Genomic DNA, 27,603 nt, shown 5'->3' with positions numbered 1-27,603 from the left:
TTACAGCTCAGTACATTCAAGATCTGTTAATTTTCATGGCCTGTTACCATTTTTAAGCCGGTACGTAATGTCACAGTGGATTATGCAGGCTTATCATTTCCTTCAAAGAAAGCTTTTGACAAAATGTGCCAACTCCTGGCATAAATCCCTACCACATTCACACTCAACCAGCTTGCAAATATACACATCTAAGTGTTTAACTGTTATGCAACCATTATGTTATTCAGCTATCACAGAAATAAATATCATTATACATTTATTAAATTTATCAACTAGAGTAATATTTTATCAACTAGAGTAATATTTCATGTTTTTTGTCAAATATGATTTAATTTATGCAATGATCTTAGTATGATGTAAAATTGCAGACCTCACAAAATTCAGAATTACTAACCAATTAAAATTTTACGAGGAAACATACTTTAAAAATTAAACACAGACTATTCTGGGGTTTTGCCCAATCATGACAAAAAAAATTAAGTCTATTTTCATCATGTTCAGTTATTTGATACGCTGAAATAAGCATTGCACCTCTGGGAACGCATCAACAGGTCATAGTAATTCAGAGCTTCCAACCCCTAGCCCCAAGCGAGAGTAGCATTCATGACAAGCTGAGTGTAGCAAATGATATTTGAGCGTAGCATGGCCGAATGCCATAACAGCAAAAGAAAACACCAAATAACTTTGAACACAAAGATGCATTATTCATTCTGCTAGCATCACATTACGGTAGTTCTCTTGTATTTCAAGTTGAAAGAAACTGCTATATAAACTTTCGAGACAGATCCTGTTACAAATGAGTCTTTTTTTTTCAATGCAAAGGCTCATTGGTTAATAATGAAGACTATGTCATAGTAACCACGAAAGACTGGGTCATGCTATTTTTAGCATAGATAATGCTTGTCGTCGGTTACGGGATATGGACATACCTGAAATGTAGCGAATGTTGTCAAATAAGTCAGGTGATTTGAACAGGATTATGAATGACCAGAATGTTTTTTTAAAACAGCATTGAAATGCAATAAACCCAAAATTAACTGTTGTGTGATCAATACAAAATCTGAATGCTCATATTGTTATTTCAAAAATTAAAATTACTCTATTTATAACTGGCATACGTTCACGCACAATTTTCTATACTCACGGATTTCAAGCGTAACATAACTAAAGAACAGTTCTCTGAAGGTTTTATAGTATGCAACATTGGGGTCGGCCTACAGTAAAACTACATGTCTGTTATTGAATACATCTTACGGTACTATAACTGTCTTACAATGGTTTTTAATCCGCAAATTATCCTTTTATATGTTGGAATAATAAACAAAAAAAGCCACAGAAATGAGGAATTCAGTTTTTAGTTACTGTATTCCAAGAGTATGTCAAATTTTTTGTATAATTGCCAGAAATTGCCTGCTTTTCAACTGTACTCTGTAGACCTATAATTTGTGATAAAGATGATATGTATACACTTTGCAAATAAAACATAATTCATTAGTAGAAACGTTGGCCAAATACAGTAATCATCTAGGTATGTTTATCTGTTGCAAAAGTTATTACGTACTGGTTTTCATTAGCTTATCATACTGGATTTTTTTTTCAATCGAGCGCAGCAATTTTGGCTTGAGTGTAGCAAATGTCGACTAAGCGTAGCAAACTACGCTCAAAGTGTAGCAGTTGGCAGCTCTGATAATTAGTACAGACCCGGTACATATATAGAGGCTAATCACAACACATTTATTAAGTCTACCATTCCCATTATTTCTATTATTAAAGCCTTTTGAAGTTACACTAATATACTTTTAAGTTATATCGCTATTATTGTACCAATATTTACATACACAGTATTGGAATAAAAGCACTGCTAAGCTACAGTATAGCTAGAAAATGATGAAGGCAATACAATAATAATAATTAAATTATAGTCTATTCTTTAAAAAAAAATAAAAAAATAAAACTGTATTGTTAACAATCATATTATTTTAGCATTTATAATAGTGTTTAAAAAACACATAAAACCCTGTTTTATAAACCAGTGTACATGTATGTTCTTTTATCACCTCTTCCATCCATGATAGTTTATGCCCTCCCACACTAACATCAAGTGTTTAAACTACTGGTATCATCTACATGTAGGTTGGGAAATCTGGGTTAGACAGCTAGAGAATATAATTTAAAATCAAAGTACACTTTTATTACTACCTATTGAGGTTTTTTAAAATTTATTTCTGTGTTGGTAGGTTGAAACTGGTTTAACCGTGCTTACATCCAATTTTCACGAGAACTGTCGTGGTTCGTGTGTCGGTTACTCAACTTCACATTTACGTGAACCGCCACCCGGTTTCATGGTGAATCATTACATTCTAAAATTATGTAATTCACAAACTTAAGAACCAAATTGCAACTCACCAGTCAGTGACATAAATACAATTCACATAACCAAACAATGCTTACCAAAGTAAAAATTCATAGAAAATGTTTTAATATTGTCCCATGAAAGCGCTCATTGTGTGTAGAAACACTGGCATTACTTATAAGGTCACAGATAATAAGTATAAACCTAAACAATTTAAACAACAGAAATAAACTTACCTTAATTAAAAATAATCAGTGGTATAGAACATTATAACTGATATCATTACATATATTCAAGACAATCACAGTTTACGTTTTTACGCAGCACACCAGTTGTCAATTAACAAGAGAATGTTCTAGTCCTGTGACAGTTGGCCGAAAGCAGCATAAATACACCTTGCATAACAACAGGTAAGCAGCCATTGTGCTGGACAGAGTACACACCTAGGCTGCAGGGATTACGGTAACCAGCCTATGGACAGATCAATATGCATACAACGTGGGGAGTGCGTCCGATTCGCAGACAATAATGATCAATGTACACTAATTGGGTTCAATTACTGCAAACTGTGTATTAGAAAAGTAGCTAGCCCACAATTATTGCCCATAATTGAATTAAATAAAAATGAAATAGGTAAGAAAGTATTAAATACTGATTTCCTTGCACACACACACACACATCATATTGTCAAAGAATAATAATAAATATTCAGTATTCTTAATCAGCCGAGAGTGCACAATGTTCTTTTGTCGTCTTATACAAATCCTAAAGCCTTAATATGGATGGTCTAATTTTGATTCATTATTTAGAAATACCAATTTCGAAGTATGCCAAAGAAGGAGTAATATTGTCTATAATATTTAATAAATTGGTTAATCAGTGGTTATTATCAGTAGCTAGCATCAGATATGAAAATTATGAAAGTTGGTTTAGCATGACAGTATTAGAAGAAACCGACCACAATCAACTAAGTTATTCATACCAATTAGCATGATAAAAGCTGAGAAAAAAAAACCCCATTGGTTTGTTTTGATTGATGTAACCAATCAACAGAACTTTCACTACAAATCCAACCTCAGAGTTTTGGCTGAAAAAAAAACAATATGAAAGTACATGTATGTACTGTAATTTAAACAAATAATAATTTAAAATTTTTAAAATTTAAAATTTTAAATCAGGTGCCCCCTAGCCTCCTCAGCCCACCTAGCCCCCACTCCACACAGAAAAGCAGACATGACAACCTATAATACATCAGTGAAGAAAACAGATGGAACTGAAAATAACCCAGTGATTCGATCTACAGAGGGGATTGACCCCTGACCCGTAAGTGCTCTAATCTCGGAAATGCATTCCGTTCCTGATATAAACTTGTTTATTCATAATGGCAACAGACACACTAAACAAATTATTTCTATTCTCAATGCCTTCATAAAATATTTACTATATACCGGCAAGCAATACATAAAACATGCACGAAACAAAATTGCCACTGACCAAACGGAAATTAATATTTATATCTTGTGGAAATTAACCATTATTAATTCAGAGAAAAACACACTGAAAATCAACTTTGTCCTTTATAAGTTTGAGAAAAGAAATAATAATGCTAAAACATAAATAGCCGAAGAAGCGTTTGTTTAATCTGATTGCGGTTCAGGCAATATATAACGGGAGATTTCAGCCTTTTCTGAAAGGTTCCACACTTCAGAGCTCGGTGATGGGTTTCACTACAAATTAAATCCCAGGGTTGTCATAAAAAAAAATATTACCATAATTATATATATTTTTAAAATAAATAACGTAGTATTTTCATTACTTTGGCCACACTAGAAGATCACCTTAGTACATGCTACCTTATGCGCTTATCTTTTGCGCTTCGTGCAATGTCGCCCAGCAAGTCTACTATTTATATGGATTCCTAGTCAATTGATATGGCAATTTTTTCTTGACATTAACATGTGTATTTTACTTTGGCACACTAGAGCATACTGATTAATTATCATCAGCTATATTGGATGTCAAACATTTGGCAATTTTGACATATAGTCAGAAAGGAAACCCGCTATATTTTTCCAATAGTAGCAAGAGATCTTTATATGCACCATCCCAGACAAGACAGCACATACTACAGCCGTTAACATACCAGTCATGGTGTTGGCAAAATAAGTAAGTACAAATTGTAGTCAATAGACAGATTAGGAGAGGGCCTTTTAAGTTGAATAACTTGTGCCCAATCGTTTTGTGTATTAAATACAATAAAATATGTTTCAAACAACAACAGCCAGATCAGGAGTCGAAACACTGCTGACCCGAATGATTTCTGCTGGTCAACTGGGAGGGTTGCTACTGTCCCGACTGATTTCTGCTGGTCAACTGGGAAGGTTGCTACTGTCCTGACTGATTTCTGCTGGTCAATTGGGAGGGTTGCTACTGTCCCGGCTGATTTCTGCTTGTCAACTGGGAGGGTTGCTACTGTCCCGGCGGACCGGCAATAATTTATGTTTATATTCACACATTAGTTTGAATCAATCAGGTTTGGTCCAGCAGATTTTGATTCGGGCTGGCAGAGTTTGTAGCCTGCCGGACTTAAAGGGACATACCCTAGTTTTTAAACACTAAGGCATATTGTTTACTATTAGAGCAGTTTTTGATAACTAAAATTATACTTTACTTAGATTTTATTGTTTAGATTATCCATTTCCGTACATTTAAAGTGTTTTTAATATCACAAAATGAATTTCTCATATTTTTAAAAACGCACGTGCGTCCGAGAAGTAACAGTTATGGAGTCAAGTTTAAATCGAGTTTTAGAAGGTATTTCACCATTTCAAAGTCAGAGACTCATGTTTCACTCAATTGTAACTTTATCCAAATGTGTTACAGGTTTGTAGATTAATTAAACTTAGTGTGCATTTTAATGGGCTGAAACTAGGATCTGTCACTTTAATATTTGGCAGGAATTTCAACGAATTGTGATCCCTGCAGATCATGTTATGCAATGAATGAGAAAATTATCATTCAGGTGCTTTCAGCAGTGCCTGTTTTAAATTTTAAAAATTGATCAAGTAATATTTTTTTGGAAAGAACACAGCGTTAACTAAAACCTGGTCACTACTATCATGTTTCAAGTCATCTACCTTATATACTATAATATCTATTAAAATACACCAGCGAAGTCACAGTATTGTCTCAACGCTCCATTATTTTTCAGAGTTACACGGACATTCCCTTATACATAATGACCCATCACAGGGAACATTTTGTTTTCAAAATCTCGATTAGCGATATTTCTAGTCAGTTGAAAATTGATTAGCAACTACTGTTTAATGTTGTAAAATTGTGTAGCAATCTCTGAAACTTGTATAGCGAAATGAGACGCGATACTGAACAATATGTTTCCTGCATCGACCACAGCGGTTTCTGCCGAGCCTTTAAAAAATAAATGAAATACATCAAAAAAGCTAATTACAAATAAATGTGTAACAGCTAGCTAGTATCTAAATGCTGTGTTTATCATTTGATAATAATCACTAAACACAATGTTTGACATCTGTAAATGTTTATCATATTTTGGTAAAAATTAAACAAATAAAAACTTGTCATTAGATCACATTTGTGAAGAAATTGGTCAAGAAATCCTAATGTTTTCTAAATAATACAAAAATATTGTTTCATATATTTAATGCAGGACTTTTGCAAAACATCTACATAAAAATATGTTTGGTTAAAAGAATCGCCCATAGATATAGTAAATGTATGTACCCTGGTACAGAATAACTAGATATTTGATAACTTATACTCACCTTTCATTTGCAGTCTGAAAATTTTCACACTGCAAATGGCAAATGACATATTCCACCACATAATTATTACATGTATGACAGAATTAAATTAATGGGGGTATATGCACTCATTCAAACATGACAAAAATAAAGTTTGTAAAAACCACTCAATGGTAGATTCTTTTAGTCAAAGTATTCAGGAAATACTAGATGGTAATTTGAAAAGAGTCATGTTTCTTTTCAAAAACTCTATTAATATCAAAGTCTTGGTTAAAGTTTTACGTTTTGATGCAGCACGTGATAAATCAAAGATCTCACCTTTCATTTAACAAGAATCTTACCTTTTGTGACACCCAATAGCTGATGTGTATTTTTGTGCTGGGGTGTTGTTAAACAGTCATTAAATAAATAAATAATCATTTGACAAAAAGAAAAACAACATTATGGTTGGTTATTGCATCTCACCTGTTTTACAACCACCTCCATCAGCAAAATTCAAGACAACCACAGTCAAAATATTTTCATGACTGAATTCATTGTTATAGTTTGACCTGCTAGAAATATCCGACTGACTAGACAAATTCAACACGGTAGTTACTGATGTAATAACAACATAATTAACAGCCGCTGATCAATAATGTACATAACTGTTAATGTGGAATAATCAATTTCAGTTTTCTGTCTGAACAAGTGTTTCTTAATTATGGAGACCCAACTTGTCTACGACTTGGAGACTTACACATTCCACTGAATAATAAATGTTCTTCAAAATGTGGTTCTTTCAATGGTAAATACCTTATACTAGATTTTTTTTAAAGTTTAGGCACCTAATTAATACTGGTGCTTCCAAATATATATACATGTAATCCATTCTATTACACAATGTCACGTAACATGCAGGGATGAGTGTGTTCATGTTAGGAAAACAAATCCAGATATTTTAATCCTGGTGGATGGGTGCTGAGATTAGCCCTACAGTTAGGGTTGAAGGAAATGTTTTATTTAATCACGCACTCAACACATTTTATTTACGGGTTATATGGTATCGGACATACAGTTAAAGACCACACAGATATTGAGAAAGGAAACCCGCTGCCATCACTTCATGGGCTACTCTTTTCGATTAGCAGCAAGGTATCTTTTATATGCACCATCCCACAGACAGGATAACACATATCACAGCCTTTTATATACCAGTCGTGGTGCACTGGCTGGAACGAGAAATAGCCCAATGGGCCCACCGTCGGGGATCAATCCCACACCATTCGCGCATCAAGCGGGCTATGTCCCGCTCCTGGTAAGGGTTGAATAACGGTCTAAAATGGCCATCCCCATTAAGAACGCGTACCAAGTATCAGCCAAAACCAGATTGTAAGTTTTAGATACTTCTGACCCAACCGGTACCCCATAAATGGTACATTGAATGCCACAATATGTACTGTCCTGTCTTTGGAATAGTGCATATAAAATACCACTTGCTGCTCTTTCAGTAGTAGTTCATGAGGTAGAAGCAAGGTTCCTTTCTCATTTTCTAGAAAATGCATCAAAATAAAAATAGACATCAATTAGTCAGAATTTAAAATGTACCCATTTCTTTCCATAAAACAATAAAAGAAGTATCAATAGCTATAAAAAAATAAAATAATAATAATAAAAAAAAAAAAAAAAAAAATATATATACATGTGTATATATATATATATATATAGAGTCGAACCTGGTCTACGGTCACCTGTACATAATGGTCACCTGCCTATAACGGCCACTATAAATCCCCCCAATGCATTTCCTTCCTTATCTGACCTGTACATAACGGGTCACCTGTCCATAACAGCCAGCGGTCACTATTTTTCACATAAAATCACAGGTTGAACCTGCTATAACGGTCACAAGATGATCGTCGTGAAGACGTTTTTTAGTATATTTTTTGTCCCTGGTTATGTCTTTACTTTTTCAATCATCTTAAAAATTATAAATTAAATGTGTTTATATGGCCATGTCTGTAGCTTTGGGTTTATTTTCTGTCAAAGTAAAGTTCCATTGTAATTCTCTGATCGTAATTGAAAAACAAACGGGCACTCAATAACTTCCATGACACGCAGTTACTGGTGGTGTAATTCGATTGGTTCTCAGCATCCTCACTGAACAGTAGACGACTTCCCATTGGCTGTACATAATGTCGTCTGTATGTATGGTCACTCTATTGGGTCTCGAGAAACAAAACAATTTGAAATGAGGTGTTATGTTAAGTGTCTGATTGTTTCTAGCCAGACATGATTGGTAAATAAACATGAACTGCTGAAGGTGGTGGTCATTAAAGATGCCCCGTGTTTGGATTATATAATGACTCATGATCTTATTCAGCTGTAATCAACGGTCATACTCCACTGAAGGATCAGCGGTGACATGAAACAAACAAATGAGTTATACATGCCACATGGGTAATAACCTTTAATTAAACAAAATATCTTCTGCAAGTCAATGTAAATGTTTGCGAAATGTATCATTGATTGATTTCAACTTATTTTCGTGCTTATATCCAATTAAGGTTCAAGCACGCTGTCCTGGGCATACACCTCATCTATCTGGGCTGCTTGTCCAGGACAGTGGGTTAGTTGTTAGTTTGTTAGTGGTTAGTGAGAGAGAAGAGGGTGTAGTGGCCTTACACCTACCCATTGAACCCTTAAGAACTCGCTCTGGGTTGGAGCCAGTACCGGACTGCGAACCCTGTACCTACCAGCCTGTAGCCCGATGGCTTAGCCACTGCGCCACCGAGGCCGGTCGAAATGTATCAACGAATATGTTTGCAGGCAAAATGACACCGAAAAATCGTACTGCTTTAACGTTAGAACAGAGAATCGACGTTATTAACAAATCTGAGAAAGGCAATTTAAGTGCGCGAAAGTTCGCCAATCATTGGTGTAGGACGTTCTCGAATTAATTCTATTTTAAAAAGGAAAGCTGGTGTTCTGGCCGATTTTGACAATAATGTTTCAGCCGAAAGAAAAAGGCAGAAGAAAGCAACAGGCAATGATGACATAAACAAGCTAGTGTGGGAATAGTTTAAATATGAGACAGTTGTGATATGTTTTAATATATGGTTTCTAATTTTGAACCTGTATATAAGGGTCACCTGTCTATAATGGCCACATTTGTCATGTCCCTTGGGTGGCCGTTATATACAGGTTTGACTGTATATATATACATGTATATACAGTAGAATCTCGTTGGGTTGAACTCGGAAGGGTCGCATACACCGCAACACTCGAACCTAAAACAAAGTCCCAAATCACACTTACTGTATGTAAACCAAATGGTTAGGTCGAACTACCTGACAGGTCGAACACTTTCTCAAGCACCGACAGGGTTTGAGCCAACGGAATTCAACTGCATACTACTCAAAAGAATTTAAGGGTCAGACGATATTTTCGACATTATTTTCTGAATGTCAATTATATTAGCTAGACCATAATGTCACGCATGGTATTGTTCCATTTTGACGAAAGTGGGTCTAAGCAACCCATAAATGAATTAAAATCCACTGTCATTGACACTGTCGACTAGTTCTAATGGCGAAAACATGCTTACATTTGCACGTAAATTAGGGCGAAAGCGAAAGGTCTGCTAAGTGCCCATAACTTGCTTTTTCACAAAGCGCTTAATTTTCACGCTTTGCATGTGTATTCCATGTTCCCAATGCTGAATTTCCATATAATTGGAGCTTGCGTTAGTGTACGGTGCACACTCCAAATTCGACAATGGTACGACGTCAACTGACTATCAAAGATCAAGGAAGGGCTATTGCTTGGCTTCAGGATGGCAATACGCAAAGAAATGTTGCTCTGAGACTTGGTGTAAGTCAGAGTGTCGTTGGCCGACTGTGGCAACGGTACCAAGCAACGAATTCTGTTCGAAATCGTCCACGTTCGGGAAGACCCCGAAGCACTACAAATAGAGAGGACCGCTATATCACCAATATGGCTCTACGTCAATGCACAACCACTACACGCCGATTACTGACAATCTGCGGACTGCGACTAGAACTCGAGTGTCTGATCAAACCATACGCAATCGTCTGAAAGCCAATAATCTACGCTGCCGTCGCCAGGCTGTTCGACCACCACTCCTACCACGTCACAGAACGGCCAGACGTCACTGGTGCACGCTTCATCTGCGGTGGCAACGTGTTCAGTGGGGTCGAGTGATGTTCACTGATGAGTCCAGGTTTAGTCTCCAGTTCAACGACGGTCGGGTTCGTGTCTACAGACGTCCTGGGGAGCGCTTCGCTGACGTTAACGTTAGACAACGTCACCGGTTCGGTGGTGGCAGCGTCATGGCGTGGGGCGGCATCTCTATCCACCACAGGACCCCCCATCTATGTGGTGGATGGCAATCTGAATGGAATCCGCTATCTGAATGAGATTATCCGGCCGTTGGTTCTCCCAGGCCTTCAGCAGATTGGCGGCGGGGTAGTTCTGCAGGATGACAATGCCAGACCCCACCGCGCCAGGGTGGTAACGGACTTTCTCAGACAACAAGGTATCGCCAGGATGGATTGGCCAGCATATTCGCCTGACTTGGCCCCAATAGAGAACGCCTGGGACGAATTAGGCAGGAGAGTTCGGGATAACCATGCCCCTCCGGCCAACCTTCATGATCTGGGTCAACTTCTTATGGCAGAGTGGCAGGCCATTCCCCAAGAGTTCTTCAGACGTCTGATCAACAGCATGAGGCAACGATGTGTCGAGTGTATTCGCGCCAGGGGTGGATTCACACACTATTAAACGAATGTTCTAATGTGTAAAATCCATGTTTGACAACCTTCAACTTTGACAGCATGTCATGTGACTTTCTTGTATACAGTGACGTTTATTTGTGGTTTTTTGTAAATATGGAACAATAAATTAAATTTTTGGTGTAGTTTACATCATCAATCTAATACACTCTGAAACTTATTTGGTTATAAATTTTTGACCCTTAAATTCTTTTGAGTAGTATATATATATATATAAACCTATATATATCTACTTTTAATGATGGGTCGAGTCAAAGAGAGGTTTTTTTTTATGGTTCACCAACATTCTGTTAAATACAGACACACACTGAAATCAGATTGGATGCCTTTAGAAAGTCATCCATTTCTTTTCTTGCTGAAAGTATTGATTTGCCTACCAGTACTGTAGTTAAAGCGCAGAAAAGAATCTTTGGTTATCATGGCAACACAAACTAAAACCATTAAGTAATTAGTATTAATCACCAACAGATAGACAATATACTTTAAATGCTTTGTAGATAGGTATATAGCAAAAGCTGGTTTCAAACAATAAAATTAAATTGTATACCAGAAGTCAGAAAAAAAAAGATTAATCAGTCAAGCCTTTGTTGAGCATGACATTGCATGAAAATGTAATTACATTGCAATGGAACAGAAGCTGTGACAGTATCAAGGATGGATTTTATTCAGCTACATATATACATTCTGTTTAACAACGGGCAGGATGTATAGCTTAGTGGTACAGTTCTAATGTGAGGTGCGACAGATCACAGAATCGATCGCCCTCTGTCAACTCAGGTTACAGTGCCACACGACTCTTACATCAAAGGCCATGGTATGTACTGTCCTGGTATGTATAGTTATTTCCGTGCTTATATCCAATTAAGGTTCAAGCATACTGTCTTGGGTACACACCTAGAGCTGTCCAAAGAAAGTTTATTTTGTTCAACGACATCACTAGACACAGGAAAGCACGTCTGTGGAAAAGTGCATTTAAAAGATCCCTTGCTGCTCATGGAAATATGTAGCAGGTTTCTTTTGATGACTACGTGTCAGAATTACCAAATGTTTGACATCCAACAGCCGATGTCTTAACGACTAGACCACTGAGGCCGGTCATGCTCAGTAATGCATAAATAAGACTATTAGAAACAACCTGCGATTTTCTCTCATGTTTATATTTACTGTTAATCACTTGGCAAAATAACAAGTTCGGCTATGTTTCTTAATCAGTATTGACGTTGCAATATATGAGTAAATAAGGTTGTGCAGTTTCCTTGGTGAAAATAACAAATTAATAAGGATTCATTGTGCTGGCAATGAAATAAACACATTTCGCCACTGTGGGTGTACCTGTAATATTAATTTCCTGTTAATGCAAAGATGTCCCCAGTAATGCAATATGCACTGTTGCCACGTTCCCTTACCATTACCTAGATATAATGCCCACAAACAAAACCAAACAATTTTATATCCTTTTTTAAAAACTTTCTTTTTAATCCTATAATACTCAGTTTGTACATTTCTTCACCAGGAGAGCACATTGATTTATTAATCATTGGCTATTGGATGTCAAACATTTGGTGATTCTGACATACTGTATTAGAAAGAAAACCAACTAGAGTTTTCCATTAGTAGCATTAAGGGATCTTTTATATGCACTTTCCCAGAGACAGGATAGTCTATACCACGGCCTTTGATAGATCAGTCATGGTGACCTGGTTAGGATGTGTAAAAATCCACTCTGAGAACAGATCCACCGACGTGATTCACCTCAAGCGAGCACTCTATCACCTGAACTAGACCCTGCCCTATTTTAATTTCAGGTTTGGTGTCGGTATTTTTGGGGTGATTAATTCACCTTGCCATGGGTATAGTATTCGGTATTGAAACAATACCAATACCGATATCGAGCAGTACTTTCGCTCTACTAGGCTTTAAATGCATGTCCGAGTTAAGTCTCACCCGCTAATTTCATCTAAATAAAATTAAATTCCATACACAAGGCCCTCATCTCTCTCTTCATTTCAGCCATTTTGCATTAGTCAGATATATTGTTAGTGCTTTACTAAATGGTGGATAACATTTTTCAATACTGAAATTTCAGTATTTTGACATTTGCTCGGTATAGTAAATCGGTATGGACATGATACCAATACTGAACTGTATATTATACGGTATACCGCCCAGTTCTAAATACAAACAATGGTCTGACTGAAAACGGAGCTTGTGTTATTGATTTGTAGATTAACTAATCTTAATGTCCATTTTCATGGGTTGAAACTAGGTCCTACGACTTTAAACAAATATATAATATAAACATAATGTATATATAATAACATTAAGGCTCTTAAAATAATTGAATTTATTTTATTTATAAATTTGCATTTTGGAAATTTAATAATGAAATATAGTCTCCAATTGCCAATTCCCTTGATAAATGAATGTCTGGGAATGGCATAGTACTTATGTATAGTGTTGTCTGAAAATATGTTCCCCTAAACATTATATCCAAGAATGTAAGGTACACTGTTACATTTATTCAGTCTAAAACATTATCTAAGCCTAAGCCTAACCTTAATTCTCAAACTGAACAAATAATTGCTAATCAGTTTTTTTATACCTAGTACCCATTGCGTGCATTAATAAAAACCAGGGCAGTATTTACCAAGAGACTTTGAAATACTAAACATGTTGGAATGGGAAATAAGGAATCCAGTGGATCCAGTAAATTAAGGAAGTGATCCCATAACTCACCACTTTACACGCGAGCACTCTATCAACGGGATATAATCTCCGTGTCTTAATCAGATTACCAGAGAAAGCCTTCCAAGTATAAATGAAAAGAAAAGATGAAAGAAAGAAACAGAATTAATAAAAGCAATCATGTTTGCCTCATTTTTGTCAGCAACAGCATGTATGCAAATATTTCTATTGTTTGCAAGTCGGGTCTGGTTTATAAAGCAAAAAATACTTTAAATCACCTACAATGATGATTTTAGCTGTGGTCGAAAAGTAATAAAAAGTGTCATCCGAGAACTATTGTCGTGTTTACGATAGCCATTAGAAAGCATGATTTGCGAGCAAGCCACGGTATACAAGTATCATTGATTTCTGGTGCAAGCCGTTTTTTGCGATTAAAGTGATACAGGCAAATACTTAATGACAATGCCACAACCTCTAATGCAATTACTTGGTAATATTATCCGAAACAAGGGCTAGAAATGCACTTAACTCAATCTAAATGTCATCTTGCAGACTGAAGGACCATCACCTGATATGGTGAAGAGTGGTCAGTTCATATTTTTAGAATCATGTGTAACATACTAGAGCTTCTCACCTGAGACAAACGTGACCTTGTTAATCTGTTTAACCGGTAGACATCAATTAATTAATCAGATATTGGATGTCAAACATTTGGTCATTACCGGTATGATATACATGTATGTTCTAGATAGTAAAAAGATAACAAATCTAATGTGTGTGTGTGTGTGTGTGTGTGTGTGTGTGTGTGTGTGTAATTGTTTTTTGTTGTTGTTGATTTGTTATTTGGTTGTTTTTTTTAAAAGTGGCAATATATAGTTTTATTAGACTTAAACACCACACTCCATCTTATATTATTTCTATTCCATCTATTTTGCCATTTTGTGAGAAAATGTTTGATCCGATTTGGCTAACATTTTGTAGATAGTTAGGTACTTGGGGGGGGGGGGGGGGGGGGGGGGGAGAAGAGAGTTGATTGCATAATAAATAGAGATTATACGAGTTTGTGTATCATATCAACGAGTGTCAGGATTTTTGTATTGCCCAAGCTAGAGCAAGGGTAATTAATAGATGAATCCTGACACGAGTTTCGAAATATCAGATATCAGTATGCCACGCAGGCTCGTATAATGATCTCTACTTATTACTAAATCAACCCCCCAACCCACCTACCCACGAGTACCTAACTATCTTGAAAATGTTAGCCAAATTGGCTAACACATGAGTGTAATAATTTCTTTATTATCTGTATTATTATTGTTATTTTTTTTATGAAGAACAAGGACTGTCTCAAAATATTTCAACCACAACTAGAAGGAGACGACGAAATTATGTCATATTTCACATACACAGTCAGAGCTTGGACTGGGGAAGCAACGTCATGTTATGTCGTCACTTCCCAAATTATGCCATTACACTTGTTAATACACTTGTGCTTCATATGATTATTATTAAGTCAGTTATGTTGAACTTTGTGGATACTAAACATATGTGTACAGATTATGTGTGTTGGCTTCTATGACGGATTATGTTTAGTTTTTTTTGTCTGCCCTCTATTTTGTTTTTTTTAAGAAACATTACAGGCCCATTTAGCTGACATTTGATAGGTAATTAGGTTCTCTGGTGGGATTGAGTGTGTAAATAAGATATGTGTGTATATATAGGGTTTTAGTTGAATGTAAATAGCAATTTGGCAAATTTTATCGCAATATCTGTAGCCAAATTCACATAATATTTAGCTAAACAGAATTATTTTGTTTAAATAGCTATTCACATACAAATGATACATTGTTTTCTAATTAGCTTTCTGGCGAATTAGTTATGACATATATTCGCAAACTTTAAAATGCATTTGGCAATTTCGTGACTGACAAACCGTGTGTGTATAGGTCATGTGTAATGGCCGTCATCACAAATTTCTGTTTATACGGCAGTTTCTATCAAATATACAGATAAAAATCTTAAAATTCTAACTTTAATTTTTATTGCCTATCTACATAAAAGTATCAAAATATTGAATACATATATTCGAACAGTTCAATATTTCTCTCTCAGTGTGTCTTCTCAGAATAAAATGGTCCACTCCATCAACCAGGAGACACAAGAGAGCTACATGCATATCACATGCTAAAGAAACCACAATAACAAGATGTCATCAAAGTGCTTTTACGACCGCACAAGTGCATCAGACCTGCTCACATATTTTTGCACATTAAACCTCTTATGACAGTCTCAGAACTACCTCTTCAGACAGACAGCCGGATATTGTGAATCATGAAATTAATGCAAGCAAGATTATTCGTGCGAAAAATGTGACCATAATTACTTGACGCATTATATGTTTTTTATCACTCACCACCAAGAATTTAAAAATTTAAATTAAACAAAATAAACAGCATTAGACATGTGCATAGATGCGTCAAAAAAATAAAATAAAGGCATTGCTTTACATGTATGTAAATCGGTAATGAATGGCACAAGAAAAACAAACTTCAAAGATTATTGTTTGTATAAAGTGTTCCTACTGGCAGCTAGTAGCTAGTGGGAATTTCCCTATTAGCTCATTTGGCAAGGTGCTTGAGACACATATTGAGGGCAGACCTGTCAACCTTTAGTCAAGAGAAAGCAGGAGGTGTGTGTTGAAAAAGCAGGAGATTTTTTAAATTCACACAATTTAACCCAAAATCGCAAGGTTGTTGTAAACATTATTACAATAAGTTATATGAACACTACATCTTGGCTTTAAAAAAAACAACAATTAATTAATTAATTTAAAAAAAAAATATGTATATATTTCTTTTTAAAGTTTAAATATTATTATGATTTAATAAATATTTAAAAAAAAAATCTCTTTTATCCAAAAATGTTAAGAACATTAATAAGAAATTAAAAAAATTAATTAGTACATTTATGGCATTACACTTATAGGTTACGTTACATCATCATTTGTGGCTAGTGTACCCAAATTGAAGTACCCAAGACAAATTTATATAAATCTTATAAATTAATATTCAGTTTTTACTATAATGAGGAACAGTGGTGTGGTACTTATTTAAAATCATTATAATGATGCAATAAACATTGTATTTCCATTAATCAAGTAAAACCTCATTGTGTGAAATATACCAGAATTATACCCATTTCCATGGATAACTTTATATCAAACACAACATTTATTAATTGTAAAAAAAAAAATCTTTTTAAGTGTACATTTGTTACCAACATTTTACTGCACAAACATACAAAATTAACTGACATAAATATGTTTATATAGCTAATTGGTCTTTTCTTTGTCTTGCTGTGACATGTGATTTTAACATTGTGTGTATTGCTGTCAACTCTGGGCCAGAGTCTGGCACTTCCCTTATGTTATTTTGGCAAAAGGGGATTGATATTAATTTTTTATGCCTACAAAAATGTCATTTAACAGGAGAAATTGTCTCCTGCACAGGTTGTCAGGAGATTTGATCAAATACCAGGAGATTCCTGCTGAATCCAGGAGGGTTGACAGGTCTGACTGAGGGTCTGTGGTTCAAATCCCCATAGTGAAGGTTGATTTGTCCGTTACAGAAATGCATTCTGATCTAGCGAAAGAACAATCCACAAGCTAGTGGCTCTTGATGTCATTCACACAACTTTGATGTACTATGTTAGTTATACACCTTGTCATATCCGTAGTGCTCAGAATACGATTGTCAACTACCAACTAATAAAATACACTTTTAAAAATAAGTCAACTGCTTTTGTTTAATTGACATCAAATGAAAAAATTAAAGAAAACTTGGTGAAAACAACTCAGTTACAGACCTGTGGAATGATAAAAATAAATACTACTACCCAGCTGAACTGTATCACTAGACCAAGCTATATATAAAGTAAAGTTTGTTTTATTTAATGATGCCACTAGAGCACATTGATTTTTTATCTTATCATTGGCTATTGGACGTCAAACATATGGTCATTCTGTCGCCACATAGGCTATTCTTTTACGACAGGCAGCAAGGGATCTTTTATTTGCGCCTCCCACAGGCAGGATAGCACAAACCATGGCCTTTGTTGAACCAGTTATGGATCACTGGTCGGTGCAAGTGGTTTTACACCTACCCACTGAGCCTTGCGGAGCACTCACTCAGGGTTTGGAGTCGGTATCTGGATTAAAAATCCCATGCCTCGACTGGGATCTGAACCCAGCCTGTAGACCGATGGCCTAACCACGACGCCACCAAGTCCGGTCAAGCTATATATATTTATGTGACTAACCAGGAGTAAAAAAGATATATATACATTAGCTGGCATTCTTTTGCAGATCAATTATTTATTTGAAAGATTTATGCCGTGTTCAAAATTAGTAGTACAGTATGGTCTGCAGTTATGTTTTTAAAATAGCATGCCAAAAGATATATGTCCTGCCAAAAAAATTTTATATATATGTCCTGCATAGGGAAAAGGGGAAGGAAGAAAGGAAATGTTTTATTTAACGATGCACTCAACACATTTTATTTACGTTTATATGGCATCAGACATATGGTTAAGAACCACACAGATATTGAGAGAAGAAACCCGCTGTCGCCACTTCATGGGCTGCTCTTTTCAATAAGCAGCAAGGGATTTTTTATATTCATCATCCCATGGCCTTTGATATACTAGTCGTGGTGCACTGGCTGGAACGAGAAACAGTCTAATGGGCCCACCAATGGGGGTCAATCCCACACTGACCGCGCATCGAGTGAGCACTGTACAACTGGGCTACGTCCCGCCCCGGTAGGGACAAAGGGAGGTTTGGGATATAGCGTAAACAATTAGGTCCTCAGAGACGTATTTTAGAGCCTTTATGGAATTAAATATAAAAGAATCCGAAGCTAAATAACAGATGAGATAAGCATACACTCATCAGTCTGTTGAAAAATGAACTGCAATGTTTGTTTAATGGTTTTAGCAGGTCAGTTTCTAGTTCAGCATTTCGCAGGCCACTATTTTTAGACTTGTTACGGAATTGTTTTCTTGTACAATTTATTACTTATGCTAAAAATGTGTGAATGAAATGAAGCTTAATGTGGTCTTGTATACATAAAACAAGAAGCATTTGTGAATTAAGAGAGAAAAAAATAGGTGTGGAGTGATAATTTATTTAATGATAATTTATGTATCGGTATTAAGTCTCTTCACCAATTCACACAGTTTGTGGATGATTTTTTGTTTGTTCATACCCCAATGAACGTAAAAGAAATAACAGGCAATCCTAACAAAAATATTTTTAAAACATATTTTATATAACATTATATGATGGCAGACGAGTTTCAATGTAAAGTGAAATGGAGTAACTAACTCACCAAAAAACAAAGCAAATGTGATTCTCATTTCAATCGATAGAAACATTCTCCAATTGCAGTGTTAACAGTGAAACCAGAAATTGAAGAAAACAAGAAACCCACTTAAAATACCTCAGCCGAAGAATGAGTACAAATAAAATCGTAGATGATGTTCCTGTTGTATCTGTAAATTATTGTAGGATTCATTTATCAAAAAACAATAGAGCAAAGACTGATTGATTGGGTGTTCCAGAAGAAATAATGAATAGAAATGTAAAATATTCCAATTGGTAAGGACCTTGGGAATGATGTTTGGAGTGTGTGTGTGTCTGGGGGGGGGGGGGGGGGGGGGGGGGGGGGGGGGGGTTGTTACAATATCTAGTGGGTGGTCACAGCCACTTACAGGGGATGAGGGGCACAAGCTATATTGTTATATTTATTTATATAGAATAGCTAGGACAAATAACTTATATTTTCATCCTGGATTGGGGATGGTGGGGAGCAGATTCCGGTTGGTGTTTTAGTATCAAGCTATTCTAAACAGGTGGGAAAATATGCTATAAATCAGCGTTCGAAATAAGCACTTATCTGTTTGTCCTGACAAGTCAAAATCTGCTGGGACAAGCAAAATGTACCTCGGTGGTTATCCGTTGGACAAATACAAATGTTCAATGCAGTTTAATTTTGAGGAATCAAGAACATTGTCCTTGCACTTAAATAAAACAAATCATTTATTTGGACAAGTGAAATTATAGGTGGACAAGTAGATTTCTAGATGTATTTGTCAGGTGGACTAGTGAAATTTTCTGCTTATTTCCATCATTGTAAATAGACATTATAGTCCAAGACAAACCAGTATTTCTGAATTCAGTCTCGTTCTTGCAATGTTATAGACAAGTTAAAATGGTGACAACTTTGCATTGTAGACAACACCATGCAGTGTTCCAAATTTGTTTATGGATTCAGCGATCAACATCATATAGAATGTAAGATAATGAGTCACTTGACATGCTACTGGTTTTGGTATTGACTTGTCAAGATGCTACCGACTATCAGAACCTTTTAAATGAGTAAAATGACAACATATTAAATACATTTTCTTGTTTGGAATATCAGAGTTTGTATATATAATCTGTTTGTGATAAAACTAATGAGTAGTACAAACTCAAAACTCGATTTTATTACATACCCATTTAATCTTACTATAGTATTAATTCAGACCATGCAATAAAAATATATTTTATCGATACAAAATCTCATATGTGTTGTAGCCTACTACTGAATGACGTCATGTCCCTAGCCAGGACACTCAGCGTTCCATCAATTCCATAAAATTCAACCAACTTTCCAGACAAAGTAGGTTGTGATATTTAATTAAACTTTTGTTAATATAGAAAGGTGGTATGTAATAAACATAGAACTACATACCAGTTGTTATACCATGTTATTTATTGCACTCATTTACTGCGCGCAAGATATATACCATAAACTTGTACAATAAATAACATGGCAAAACAACAGGTATATGGTTCTGTCTATTTATTTCACAGTATAGATTTTTTTTTTTTATCTCATATGTACAAAATTATTGAGAAGTAAAATCAAGTCTGATTTACTACAAACATAAAGCCGATGCCACACGATACGAGTGTATCATACAAGAACAGCCATGAGCATAGCCAACTGACTAGGACAAACATTAAGATTTCATCGCTTTCTATGCAATCAGTCATTCTCATGGCTATTCTCTCTCGTACGAGACACTTGTATCATGTTGTGTTGCCTCAACATTTTGACTAATGCAGGCGAGATATCTTGCCCGACATCACACCAGTCGACATACTGTACACAGTGAATTCCCCAATTCATATTTCCCGCCATTTTGCACACAACCCTCACCAGAAATGAATTATACAGTTTCCTGTAAACATTACTTTACACAATGACTGCTTTAGTTTTCATTTTTCAATGGAAAATACGGAAAGTTTTTTCGCTTTACAACAATGGTGGCACGTCGCGGTAATTTGCAGGGATTAATATCTGATTGTGACAGCTAATTTGATAATAAATTTGATCGTTTTATCAACAAAGAAAATCACCAAATATTGGGATATGAATCGTAGCTATTTAAAAAAAACAAAAAAAACAAATTGGGTCAGACAATCCACCATTATTGGGAATAATGGACATAAATACTGGACAGCTGGCCACAAAAGCCCGTAAGTAAACACAACTCTTTAGATTTTTTGCCTAATTTTAATCAACATTAACTGATCTAAAATATAATAAAAATTACAAAAACCCACAAACATAATGATGATAATACTTACCAATTGATATATGAACTTATGTATTTATAAAACATTTAAAACTGATGCTGTAAAGAGAAAAATGTATTTAATATGTAACTTTGGTCATTACAAAAGACTCTGTTAGTGGTTAACACGTTTACAATGCCAGCAAACTCGGGGCAGTCCCTTTAAGACCATAATTCTCACTTCACTCACTAACCACTACCGGTACAAAGAACTGAATTGAATATTTAACAACATCCATTGCCCCGAATCGAAAAACACATACATAGGGAAATCTAAGCAAAAACAATTTAGTCTTCCTTGGGTGTGACAAGTCCTATGATTAATTAGCACCAGAGTATCAGTTATTATCCATATCATCCAGGAAGCACTGTTCTACAAGACAAATAGCATATCAGTATGTTGTATGTGACATCCTCTCCATTCAGCAACTGTAGACAACAGAGCTTATGCAAGACATAAACATGGTAATGGAACCATCAGTGTAATCAGAATTATGTCATTCAGATTATATGGGAAAACCGGCCCTGAAATAGCCGTATTATTAGCAAGCTTGGCGACTGGTAGTGTTGTTCCTGTACTACGATAAATAGCAAACAAATTGAATTAAGGATGGACACTAAAATGACATTTCAGTGATCACTAACCTAATTGCATTGAATCACTGAAGAAATTTTTAAAAAGGATTGAGAATTATAAGACTCCATCATATGTGGTCATGTTGGATGGAAAAAGTACACCAGTGGAAATTTCGACCTGTGACAAGGCTTGCTTTTTTTCTATACCAAATGACCACAGCAATCGACAACGCCGTGGAGTTTGACTCTGTGGAATTTTTTTTTTCACCGTGGATTTTTTTTTTCAAGATATATTTTTTCCTTGTTAAAAATAAAATATATTTTGTGAATATTAACACAGTAACTGCACAGTTATTAGAAATTATCTGAATCTCAGCGCCATCGGGAATGATCGGAAATACATATAGATTACCAGCATTAAGCGAGTTCCAACTAGGTCACTGAACTCTGTTGACTGTTCATAACATCTGCATTGCAGGTTTATACATTTTTGAACCAAGGCCATGCATGGTGCAGTACAGGTGTTTTATTTTCAGTAAAATGTTCAACATACACTCCTACAAGTCCCCTGAAGTGTTATGGTCAACCTGATGATGAGCTATTTGTAGATATACATACTATTATATATATAGCCAGATATTGATCCAATAGTTTAATTGAACCATAACAATTCAAGTGTCTTGTAGAAGTGTCCTTAACAAAACAAAAAATTATCTCGTATTTATTACTATAGGAAAATACTGAAAATCCAATGTGACAGACATGGAGGTCATGGTTGACAAGTCACAACATATTTTAGAGTGTGTCATATGATACACAACTTTAAACGGGGGACTCTTGAGGACATGTTACAAATGTCAATTTTGTCTTATGTACTTGCTGAATGGCCAACCACTAGTAATTAATACAGCAGGTGCATGTGCAGGAAATTATGCAGGGGGTAGACTGGCGAGCAAAGTTTCTAGGAGGGATTGGGTCACACTTATTTATTGCCTAATCACCAATGATGACCACATTTTTGAGTAGGCATTTAAAAACACTGTAGTGTTAATCACCTATGACCCAAGACCTAACAGTAAGTGGCCTATAACTTATTTCATTCTGGGGTCCAATTTGCACCTGATTTTGTTTTCCAATTCCAAAGGCTATTTACATAAACCTAATTAAGGTATAGACACGTCAACCTTGGGCCTATAGTCTCCGACTTTACCAGTGATGGAGCCTTGATCCTGTACATATTTTTATAATGCCTGTGTAACAATAGGGAGAGTTAGATTTTTTATGTGTACTTGTACATTTACATGTAGTGCTGAAATGATCAATTATAGAGTATCAAGTGATATTTTTACACATTACATATTGGCTGTTATTTGTAAAGTGGACTCTTTTAGAGAATATACAAATAAATATAAGTTAAATTTTTTGAAATCAGGTTCCACAATGGACTGTAGAATTGAGAACAATGGTCTAGGTAAGGGGAGATAATTCTGCAGTGGAGGTTATGACTCAGGGTCATATAGCATAGTTACTGTGCTAGCACAGTAAGTTGAATAAGATTGAATAAGACTGTTAGAATGTTACTGTGAATATAAGTATACTGTGTTCAGTCTTTTTTACATTTTTGTATGTGAAAAAAAAAATTGTGTTGTATCGAGGCAATGTTTATATATAAACGCCGGTTTTAATTTAAATAGGCCGGTATACCATCCATGAAGGTAGATCAGGTGGGGGTGCACCAGACCCCACCCCTTTTGAACATTTACGGCATGAAACAAAAATGTATTAATTGGCACCCTCAGTTATATTTATATAACTGGAAATAAAATGGTTGAACCTCCCACCGATATTATAAAAATAAATTTAGCTATACATGTAGTGTACTGTTACATTTACACGCTAACACACTGGCACATCTTTTCAAAACAGCATGTGTATGTGTTACGTGATTGGTAAGCAGTCTAACATCCATTTAATTTGAACTTATGATTTTAAAACTTGAAATATTAAATTTAAAAACATAAAGTACTGTCAACTTTAGTATAAAATTATTTCATTAAATATATATATATGTATAATTTTTTTTTAATTTTAAAACTAATCTTTGAAATTACAAACACTTTATACAAAAAACACATTCTAAAATGCTACAATTTATAACATATGGAATGTGCAAGCCATTGTGTAACCGACTTAATTTCTACCTCACCATAACCTAAACAGACAATCTAAACAGAGCTAGCCAACATGTATGTGTGTGTGTGTGGCCAGGACAACATGCTTGAAACGTAACTGGTTAATATAAAAACATGATCATTTAAATGAATTACACCTAAAGACCAATTCTGTTGGTTACACATGGACTGACAACTGCATTAACAGACACAAAATGGTGACAGCAACATTTAGAAAGAGACACAGCTTACCGATGATCAGAGAAAGTGGTTCCTGAACAATGACACTGCCGAATGGAAGCACCTGAAGCCGATATCTGACCACCACCTTAAATACACCGAGTCATTCATCGTGTACACTTAATCTTATAGTTCCTAACAGTTACCTGGTTACTCATAAATAAATAACACACATCACGATGCCACCTTCTCAGAGCCAATAAAACCCGTGGACATATGAATGGTTTCGTTTCGTAAAACACGCCGAGTTACTATTGTGTGCCGTAATCACGTTCAGTTTATTAATTGCATGGAATCAGTGGCCGATGCCATAACAGAGAGATTGACAATCTTGAGCAGAGAGATAAACCCAGTTAGTCGTTTGCCTTTTCTCGTCGACTGCCATCACTGCCCGGCGAGAGTAGATTCAGGTAAGAATTAAAACACTATCAACAAGAAGCCAATCCTGAACACTCCAAATCAATACACTTCCACTTTTTGTGTCACTCGTTGTCAAGGCGACATTCTGATGACAACAGTCATATGCAAAGTGGAAACTGTCCTTGGCAATAAATCACAATACAGTTTTCACCCACTCATTTATGTCAACAATAAATCTAGACAAATTTGAGGTACATACTAAAATTAAGTTTAGGAAATATTTGTTGATATTGTTTTAAAAACTAACCAACAATGTAAAAAAAAAAAATCACATGTAAAATGAAAACTGTGTTTCTCACTACACTACAATACATTTTAAATCCAAACAACTTAGGACAATAAGAAGTTTAAAAGAATTAAGGATTTTATACAGCAACTTTTAAAAAAAAGAATAAGGAAATTGTGTCAGATACATGTAGGTTGAATTTTTGTATCTACACAACTCTGGACACAAAGAAAATATTACAACAAATTCGGGGATGTTTTTTTTTTACAAAGTTTAAACTAAACATTATTCAACCAACCAAAAAACTGAAGTAAAATTGAAATATTATTTAGTATTTTATATTAAATTTTACACCTACATTATTTAGCATTAAAAAATCCCAGTACAAGAATTTCTTTTCTTTTTAAGTTAAAAAACAAGAAAAGATCTAGTAAATTATTTATAACATTTGCTATTCTAAAAATGGACCAAACGATTTCAAAAGTTACCAATTTAGCTACAAGAAAAAGTATCATGCACTGGAATGCTAAAATCAAGGAAAGAAAACCAACAAGAAAAATAACAAAGCATGCTTTATGAGAGGCAGAATTCAATTTGTCTTAGAAAATCTGTCAAGCCAATTACCTGTTCGAAAGAAAGAAATGTTTTATTTAATGACGCACTCAACACATTTTATTTACGGTTATATGGTGTCAGACATATGGTTAAGGACCACACAGATTTTAAGAGGAAACCCGCTGTCGCCACTACATGAGCTACTCTTCCAATTAGCAGCAAGGGATCTTTTATTTGCACTTCCCACAGGCAGGATAGCACAAACCATGGCCTTTGTTGAACCAGTTATGGATCACTGGTCGATGCAAGTGGTTTACACCTACCCATTGAGCCTTGCGGAGCACTGTCAGGGTTTGGAGTCGGTATCTGGATTAAAAATCCCATGCCTTGACTGGGATCCGAACCCAGTACCTACCAGCCTGTAGACCGATGGCCTAACCACGACACCACTGAGGCCGGTAATTACCTTTTTGAACCAGTCAACTGATTCCAAACCTAGACATTCATTGATCTGTATGTGCAATGGGTTTAACATACACAGAGTACCAGGAACAAATCCGAATAAATCCGGCTTTTGGACCAATCCTTAAAATAAAACTGCTGTTGACTTGGGGTTGGTACAGTAGCTAAGTGGGGGTAGGGGTGGTGAGTTTTGTACTTTTTTACTAAATTATATATATATTAAAATGAAAGAGAAACATACCACCCAATGTTTTGCTAAGACAATTTTGCAAACTGCATGGGTATAACTTAGAACCATAAGAAAAACAGCTGTATATTATTGGCCATGCACTTATTATTTAATCTCACAGGAAGGAATCTCTCAATTTTATTTGTTTTTTGTCATCTATATACAACACCTAATTCCATTAGTGGTGTCAGTAGTAAAAAGCATACAGTTCCACCTATATTCTGTAATCAACTTCCTTGTTCTCTGCAAGCAGCATGATGCAACTTGGAGATAGTGTGCTCCACAGAGTCTTAGGATCAATCCCGGGTACTGGCAAAATTTACTGTTGTCGAGGTTTTTCACCATTTCTCCTTAATTTTTCAACATGGAAGTAAACACTAACAGCCCCAATACAAATATCTCCTTAAGACATTAAGACCTAGCTATCAACCAGGTCTAGAGGATTTAGCTCAGTTGGTAGAGCACTTGCCTGAGGTGCTTTGGGTCGTCTCACAGTGGACCCATTGGGAGTTTTCTTCATCCCAGCCATGCAGTGTCTCACGACAGTTAGTTCAAAGACAGTGCAGGCCTTCTGCCTGAAAACAATTGAGGGTATGTAATAACATAATCCCACCCAGATCATAAATCTCCCAACCAGGTGGTCATGGAGTTGAAATCATTTGAAACTAGACACTGCGTTTCGTGTGCTCTGACAAATATTAAACAGTAGTCCTCTTACCATAATCTTTCTAAATATTGTAAAAACGTATCCATTAATTTCCAGTATTTTAGACAGGGTTTCTGCCAGAGGGTAAAACGGGTATGGCACCATACCCAAATGTTTTCGCAGATTTTTTTTTTTTAAGTTAACTTTATGACAAAATTAATTACTCTTATCATTACTGTATGATTTTCTTAACCCTAACCCTAAAATTAAACCATTTTCTTTCTGGGGGTGCCTCCCCCCCATACCCTCTGTTGACTGTGGTTGCATTCAGTTCCATAACGCCATACCCAAAAAATTATTTCTGGCAGAAACACTGTTAGGGTATGTAATTTTACCCTTCATCAGTTGGCAACAGATAGCATACCTCAGAGATACCCGAGAACTGCTGAAACCTGGTCGGTTTATGATCACTGAGGATTTCCTTGAGCATTATTCATTCATGTTGCAAGATGAGGTGCAATCCTTTCATAGGAACATCTCCAGGCAACCTTGCATCCATTCATCTGCTACTATCGTGAACAATTTAAGGTACAGAAATAACATCTCATGTCAGTTGTGCAATTCTTTCTGACTGCGTCACTCATGACACAAGGCATTGTGGTTCACTTATTTCAGAAGTCAATTTCAGTCAATTAACAACAACTGGATTCAGTAACGTTATATAACATCATGATGTTATGTCACTAAAATATGACGTCAGATGCTGCGGGTGGAATTTCAAG

At 35.6% G+C, this 27,603-nt stretch overlaps 1 protein-coding gene across 5 annotated transcripts in view; it reads right to left on the bottom strand.

Moving 5' to 3' along the window:
• LOC121379874 (sodium/potassium/calcium exchanger 2-like) overlaps positions 1-27,603 on the bottom strand; it is a 132,227-nt gene that overhangs the window by 93,352 nt on the left and 11,272 nt on the right. For 4 of the 5 annotated variants that reach the window (XM_041508537.1, XM_041508553.1, XM_041508562.1 and 1 more), the window contains exon 1: positions 24,296-24,661. The exons of the other annotated variant lie outside the window; for it this stretch is intronic. The gene's annotated coding sequence lies outside the window, so the exon portion shown is untranslated. Of the gene's footprint in view, positions 1-24,295; positions 24,662-27,603 lie in introns of those variants that run through there. 5 annotated transcript variants of the gene reach the window in all.

The sequence above is a fragment of the Gigantopelta aegis genome, chromosome 2 (genome assembly GCF_016097555.1).
Source record: "Gigantopelta aegis isolate Gae_Host chromosome 2, Gae_host_genome, whole genome shotgun sequence".
NCBI classification, from domain to species: Eukaryota; Metazoa; Mollusca; class Gastropoda; order Neomphalida; family Peltospiridae; genus Gigantopelta; species Gigantopelta aegis.
This window is presented reverse-complemented; position numbering and strand designations above follow the sequence as displayed.